Raw genomic sequence first — 8,902 nt, forward strand, 5'->3', positions numbered from 1 at the left:
TACCGTCTACCTTAATGGCAGGCAAAGCCGCGGACGTAAATTTGTGGTCCAGTAATTAAAAGTTAAGTAATCGAAGCATAACACCTGAGGTTAATTAGTAATTTATTGAGTAAACAGATACTTGAAGGATTTATTGTAATTAATTAAAGTAAGCTTAGATTAAAAGTAAAATCACGTTCGGAAACTTCGGCAATTTTTAATAATAAAGTAATTTGATTTCTAAAAACCAAGATGCTATATTTATAGTCAAAATCTTCATCACAATAAAAACATTGTATATATATCATAGACCAATATATATAATCTTTCTGTGCGTTTGTTACTGAATTTCTTCTAAACGACTGGAACGATTTTGGTGAATGTATGTGTTTAAGTGGGTCTCTGAATTGTTTAGATTGGTAGGCTAATCGATGTGTACGAAGTCGGGACGTTATTGTTGAAATAAACTGTTAATATGACCATAATAAGTAAGTTCTTGTGGAGAAGATCTAGAGTTACTTTAATTTTCACCACGCTGATACAATGTCGGATGGTGGATACACGTGCAGAATTTAATACAAGATGGCCATCTTGTAGCTCGAAGATGGACATCGCCGAGCATGCGATTAATTATTTAAATTTCTCGGATTTAAACTAGAAATCTCTTTAGTTAAGTTTTAAGAATAAGACTAAGAAAAAGTTTATTTGAGACATGTCTACGTTCTGCTATTTAAAAATAAGTTAGTATTGAATTAGCAAAATAAGACAAAAACCTAAATTAATAAATTAAAAATTCAATTAAAAATCTTGCTCTAAATAGGTATATGAATGTATAGTTCTTAAATTGTGTTCCAAAATTTAACACAGAATTTCAATGGGACCCTATGTAGTTATGACGGGTTGTGACAATGTGTCTATTCTCTGTAACGACGTAAGGTAAACGAACATAAAGTAATAATAATATTTAGAGACTAAATGTTTGTAGGCACTGGGCCATATGACTATAAATCTATACTATTATTATAAATTAGAAAATAACTCTATCTGTTACCTCTTCACAATGCCGCTAAATCGATTTATATAACTTCTTTAATTCACTCCTCGAGGGGATAAAATGGGGAGGGTGGGGGTAACGGTTTGTGTGCTATAAGTACAGTTTCATATTTTTCGCCCGGGTCAAGCCGCAGGTTCAGCTAGTGGGTAATAAAATAAAATGACATAATGGTCAACCAAATTCTAACTCACAATAAAAGTGACAGCGACAATGCGGCCATGATTGCTAGCCTTTTTTAATTTCCCGACTGGGCTTAGGCAGCAAAAATGCGAGCCATATTGAGGTTTTTTTGTGCGAGAAAAAAATCGAATAAAGGACAATAGGAGGGACGGTTTGTGTCATAATCATATTTTTCTCGGCACAAAGGAGTTCTTACGTTAATGTGACTGGATAATAAATGAAAGTCGGAGGCATGTTGGGTGAGGTTTTTTTTAACAACGTGTGAGCGTTTAAGTTGCATTCAGGAATTTCAAAAGTCACGCTCGTTCCTTTTAGCTTGTAATTATCGTTTGAAAGTGCACCCTTATGTTTTTAAAGGATGTCGCGTCGGGCCTTCAAGTTTAGTGACAAACGACGTCCTTAATAAGGGCGTGTAGAACAAAAAATTGAGAGAAATAATGTGGAGCTGAGTCATCAGATAAATTAAATATTTGTGTAATATTGCTAAAATGAATTTGTTTTTTTTTTTTTAGTTTTGATTTGAGGGCGTTATGTCATTCGAAATTTAAAATGTCAATTAAAATGTCATGTTATGTTGCCATTATGCGGTGATATAGTAAATTATTGTATATATTTATTTTATTTATAGTTAAGCGGACGTTCGACTGTTCCACCTGATATTAAGTGGTCACTACCTCCCATAGGCTCCTCTCATTGCCAATGCGTCAAACTTGGGAACTAAGATATCTATCACTTACACTCACTTGTGCTATTAGTTACACTGGCTCACTTGTATTACTGTGTTCAAATCGGTACACAATAATAATAAGTATTGCTGTAGCGCGGTTGAATATGATAAAGTCCTATCATCAAGTATATTTCAAACTTAGTCCGACCATAATTAATTAATAGTATTCACAACTTTAGTAAAATATACATTAATTACAATTATTTCTTAAATGTCTTTATTTATAATACTTAAGGTCGTTAATAGCAACCAAGGGAAACGACTATCGGATGGCAAACTTTAAGAAAGGTAACTGAACTGTTTTATCTTTGTCTATTTACTATATACCTATATATGTACGTATTATATATACATACGTACGTATGAATAGAATTTATAACAGTATTATTAAAGGAAAAATATTTTATGTGATTCGTAAAATGATTCAATAGTGCTTGTATGAAATATTTTACCGATTTTATTGTTTGATTGTTTGGAAAAACTGTTTGGTTCGCGATCGATCCGACCATAGAAAATACATTATCAGAGATTTTCCCCTAAAACAAATACGTCACACCAATTATTTTCGTATTCAATATTCATCAATATTCCGAAAGCGTGTACTTCACAGAGGCAAATTAAAGTGGCTTGTGTGAAAACGTTCAATGAAACTTTTTGAGTCTACTCTCAAAATCCGGAGCGAACTGAAAAAGTAGTTGAGAAACGTGCTGTATTCAATACAAATTTATATTTGAAATACTATATTATTATTATGAGTGAGAAAGTAATTATGTTTCTCTGTCTGTTACGCTATCTCGGCCAAACCACTGAAGCGAATTTGATGAAATTTGGTTTAAAGCAAGATTGAAACTTAACTAGTATTTATGAAATATTAAAGATTTTTCTAGAAATAGTTACTTAAATACTATCAGCTTTATGTCACATGACGACAAAGTATTAATAATCATTTTGTGGAGCAATAATTATGCTTTTAGAACAGGATCCCAAAAAAAAAAAAGAAAAACTAAAGGAAGTAGACAGCGTCATGCCATTTGTCGTCACGGCGTACGAGTAGGTCTTACCCCAAAGGCCTATCGACAGACGTATCACATCAAACATACGTTATGTGGAATATTATGTGTGTATGGTTAATAAATTAATTTAAAATTGTATCAAAGTTATATAACCTAACCGAAAGTCGCAGATGTGGAATTATCGGGGATAAAAATAATTCTAAAAAGTTATAGGAATAGGTTGGATTATTTCAGAGTGGCAAGGATTATTATATATAAATGACGTTTCCCGCTCTGACACAACTCAGGGCGCTAATGAGCGTGCGGGCGATCCGAATTGCCGCCATTACGGTTTTTGTGATCGGTTCACACCACAGATATATATACATTACGTGTTCCGTGAAGCGTCCAACCAAAGGTTATTTTGAATGGAATCATATACAAATGTCATTGAAGAAAAAATAAAACAAATAGTAAATTTAAAATTAATAAAACAATAAAATCAAAAAGAATACCTTGATATATGTATTATTTTTGATTTTATTGTAATTAAAAAGGAAATCTCGTGGGACAATTAGTTGAATCGAAGTTGCCTTCGCCATATATTATGTTTTACATAATCGAAATAATGAAACAAATTAACAACGCTCGAGAATTATCCAATGACACATATAAAATTGTTATTAAAATCCCGTGTGAATTGAAACAATAATAAAAAACAAGTTTAAAGGCAAATCAAAATCAAACTTGTATCTTTCAAGTAGGCTCATAAAAGCACTTTTGAATCGAAATGTTATAATGTTGAATTAAATGCTGGAAAAATGATTTGGAAAGAAGATTCTACCGAGGAGAACCGACAAGAAACTCAGTAGATATTCTTTTGCATCATTTTAATTACAGAGTATGTAAGTAAAGTATTTTACTTTTTTATGTATCCTACCTTAATTGGTATCTTTATCAATGTTTTTTGACATGAGCTTTAATTTTATGAATACCAAGTTAAAAATTACCGTGGTATCTTATTACAGAAACGTATACCGTGCCCCTAGAAGGATGTATTTACTTAGCAAAGTTGGAAACTTAGTGTTATTAGTTTCGCTTTCCTCCTCGTGTCTATACAATGATGTTTACCGTTTCTTTCGAAAAGATTCCTCTGAAGTTTAGTATCGCTATTCCTAAAATCACCAGAGTATCGGCTACATCAACGTTTATTGATATATTAGAATTTTGCTTTCTAACATTTTTAGGGTAAATCTACATATTTTGTTTTTTGAACATTCAAAGCTAAATTATTTATTGTGAATCAATCCTCAATCTATGATAATGCACTGTTTAAATCGTTATAGTTAGCTTTTTTTCCTGTTTACCTTAAAAACCAGTAAAGTATCGTCAGCATACAACACTATATATTTATACAAATACTTTTAATATCATTCGTATAATTATCATTATCACCTATCATCTATATCATCATCATTTATATACACTAGAAATAGAAAAGGACCCAAATATCATACTTGTGGAACAACTACTTTTTGCATAGACCCAGAAGACCTTATTCCATTAATGAACATTTTGACTTAAGTATGCAAGCATGACATCAAAGAGCTCTACCTTTAATACCGTATTATTTGAGCTTATATAGATATAGAGCTTATATATAGCTTATATAGCGTTTCGTTCGCTAAGCAATCAAATGCTTTAGACAAATCACAGAATACTCCAATAGCGTTCTGTGATTTTTCCAATGCATTGTAAATTTGAGAATATTCCCACATCAGTTGTCGAGCGACCCATCGTAAAACCGAATTGCTTGCTATGAAAAATAATATTTGTACCGAAATGGACGAGAAGTTGATTTAAAACATATTTTTTCAAATATTTTACTTAAATATGGGAGCATTGAAATAGGCAGTAATTACTGAGATTGCTTCTATTTAAAAATATATGCTATATACAGAGCAATATCATATATGATGTGATTAATGAATTTTACAGAAATACCCTGTACATCGTTAGTTTTTTTAATATTTAGTGTTGTAAATACTTTTATGATATCAATTGCAGACTGTTTCAAATGAAAAATCAATAAAGCATTTAGAAACATTATTGTTCAATAATCTAGCTACATCAATGTTAAAGATTTGAACTAAAATGTTTTACCATCCATTTTTACTTTATTCTACCATCAGAATTTAAGAATCTGCTCTTTATGTATAAATACCACTGGACCGCACCACTGTCTCGTCCGGAGTACAGTGCCGGTTGCGCGGTACTCACGACCTCGTTTCGTGGGCTGCCGCCGAGTGTGACACTACAAGTCAGCAGATTGGGATGGGATGCGGTCCTTCTTTGGGGGCTATCTATATATCTATATATATATCCTACCCATGGGGGCAGGTATGTTTCTCGCCGGATGATCCGAGCGTTTTTGCTGATTCTGTCGCCGATGTGGTACTTCAGGGTATGGAACTGTTCATTCCGTATTCTGCGGTCACCATTGGTGGCAAGTCCCAGCCAGATAACATAAAAGAAATACACTATGAATGCATAGTGTTTTAAAAAATTTGTAATTTTGATTGATATGGTTTAAAAAGGCTATGTTATAATTTCACTGTTTCATGCTACATAGGTCGTATAGTTTGTATTTACTTTTATATATACCATTAGTAGACCAGTCACTAAACTTCAATTATCAATTACATGTTATAAAATGATTTCATTTAAAATACTTTGAATAATAATTCAAAAAAGTAATTTACTATGAATTACACTTTATTTGGAGCTTGCGTCGTTAAATCTAAATTAGATAAATTACCCTCCACAATATCTTTAAAACAATTTAATGAATTAGCCTTTATTGGCCTGTAGGTATATATATATATATATTAATTAGTAATTTCTTTGTGTGACAGAAGTTATATTATTTATAATTGATACTTCATATATTTAACAGTGACAAAACATATGATTGTTAATAAACGTAGGAGTCTCGTTGTTTATTCGAGTCAGTTCATTAATTCTGTGCGTTCAATTAAACGATTTAAACAAGGTGACTCACAGAACACTCAACGTAGTTTCCTTTATTAAGTCGAAATTTGGGCAGGAGATTTTTTAATAAGCCAAGTTAAAAATAACTTTAGAATCTTATTATAGATCTCACTCACCTCTAAAATCGGAATCATTATGTAAACATATTATATTCTCATTGGCGAAAATTTGTCAGGAAAACGGTCCATTATAAACATTGTAACATGACGTAAATAAAACCTTTTTTCCCGGCAAATCTATTAAACGATGACACATTTTCTTCCCTAGGGACAGATGTCAATTTTAATTTACCGTAAAAAAGAAAATTCTATTTCCATCGTTATACATTTAGTCTTCTATTCTATGAGTTTCGATTTTCATCACTGTGACGCGAAGTATGGGATGATTACTTTTTATTTTTGAAGAACCGATATGGTTCAGTGGTTAAAACACGTGAATTTTAACTGAAGATTGTGGGTTCAATTTTAGGTAAGTGGATGAGCAAATGGACTACCTGATAGAAAGTGGTCACCGTCGAATATCATGGCCATCTACAATGATTGGCGGCGTAAGAAATAATAACCATTGCTTAGAACTGTTACGCGCCACCAACCTTGGGAACTAAGATGTTATGTCCTTTGTGTCTAAATTACACTCACCCTTCAAACTAGAATACAATAATACTAAGTATTCCTGTTAAGCAGTAGAATATTGGATAAGTGGGTGGTACGTACCCAGACGACCATGCTCTACTACCAAGTATAATACTAATTAATCTATTTTAATTCTTTTTGTATACGGTAATTAGCTTATTGTTGTTCCTATCTATTCTTGGTAAGCCTAATAAATGCAAAAAAAAACTGGTGCTCGGCTCGCGCATTGTAGCAGGTTTCTGTGTTAAGTGCTGGTTTTTGTTTTGATTTTTTTTAAATGTTAATCAAAGACTTTTGAAGTTATACTTCTTTTGAAGCGTCATGAATAAATGATGAAAGTAAATTTTTATGATGAGCGCGCACAAGGTGTCATGGAACTATATGATGAAGTTACTAGTAAGTGTCACCTCGTTATAGAAAACTTGTCATCTGTCGTATTGTACAATTTATAAATTTAAATTAGGAATGTTTAAATTTGTGAGTGAATGATATGTAGTGGAAAAAGAATAAATTAGATTTATAATAATAATCATTTCACTATTAATAAGAAGATTATTATTGTAAATAAAATTACTCGTGTGCAATTAAAAACTATTTTTAACTTAGTCGAAATAGCAGTTACACGAACCTTTTTATAATTTATAAATATTTTCGAAGTATACGTTTTAAAGTTAACTTCTTTGAATTTGTTTTTTTTTTTTTTATATCGCTTTCGTCTGTAAGATAGAGCTTTACATGCTAGGCAAAGTGTATCGACAAAATTCAAATGGCATTCCTCTCACGAACAGCCATTACTCGCTGACAGTGACTTCCAATTCTAACATTTTATGCTAAAAAGAAATATAAATATACAAAAATAAATTAAAATCAAGCCTTTTGTCGCAAGTAATAGAGTTGAATTTAAAAATTCTATAACGGTAAATGTGTCGCTTTGGAAACGTGTCGAAAATGCCGTAACGTGAAAATTTAAAATTTCGTGTTTAAGTGAAATTTTATTGGAAATACCTGTTTTTATTGGGTGTCTTCCAAACGGCTACGATCAAATAGTTAAATTATTTACATTTACTATGAGTATATCTAGATATATAAGTAAATTAAATGTATAAAAACATATCCTATTTTAATAGAAAAATAATATGGATGGATGGAAAAAAAAGGATACAAAGATTGTATATACATAAATACATACATGAGGCTTATTTATTGTAACTTTTATTTAAGTATATAAGCGTTTACAATGTAAAGTACTACTAAGAAACCTGTACGGTAAGAAGATTTTTTCATCAATCATATACACCAGTACAGTATATATAAATATATATATACGTAGATATTGTGTATAATTAGACCGCGTTTCGTAATAATTACAGTAGTTATGTATTAAATATATATTTTAGTAAATATATATTTTCAAAGTCACAATAAGAGCAAAGTTTGAATAAGTAAAGACATATACGTCTTTTGTTAGTTTTTTTTTATTTAAATATAAAAATCTCTGTGGAAATATATTACGATTTTTTACAATCTAACGCTATTAATAAGGCTATTTAGGAATAAACTAATCGTTTTTAAAAATAAATAAATAAATTCGTTTTGTAACGTATTATATTTATTTTTTGACCAATTTGCGCTCTTAACAAATAAATACTGATATATATTATAGATATGTCATATGTTCAACGATAAAAATCCAGTCAGCACACGTATATGTACTAGCATAAGACAGATTTCCAAAATATCAGTTAGTTGAATTTATACACATTTTTTGATTCTCCGTTAAGTCTGCTATTTTGCCGATATGTTAAACTAATCACACGATCTATTGGCCTTATAGCTTTGATAGCGTCAGATTTCTAGGTACAGTGACTTAGTCGTGAAAACGTGTACCCTCGAGAGATGTTAAAATTGACTTTCATCTTCTGAGATTACACCTTATCTTGCGATATTGTCAGAGAGAAGAAGAGCGCTTATATAAGAAAAACGATATTAATATCATTCTTAATAAACAATACCGCATAATATTTTTTAAAACAGAAGAACAACAATACTCTGTCATAATGACTTTTATCAAAGGAAACAAATGAATCCAGCTCTGCTGATTTGGAGGTGGAAGAAGACCGTACGTTCCTACGTAATTTCCGATGGGACGTTTCAATATTCTTCTCTGCTGATTATCATTCGAGAAGTTCCACGATCGACCGGTTCATTAATTACATCACAGTGTCGTCAGGCATTCCACATGATACGGAATTACTCCAAATAGTCACCAATTACGCCCAGGGAGCAA

The sequence above is a fragment of the Vanessa atalanta genome, chromosome 8, assembly GCF_905147765.1.
Source record: "Vanessa atalanta chromosome 8, ilVanAtal1.2, whole genome shotgun sequence".
Taxonomy (NCBI): Eukaryota; Metazoa; Arthropoda; class Insecta; order Lepidoptera; family Nymphalidae; genus Vanessa; species Vanessa atalanta.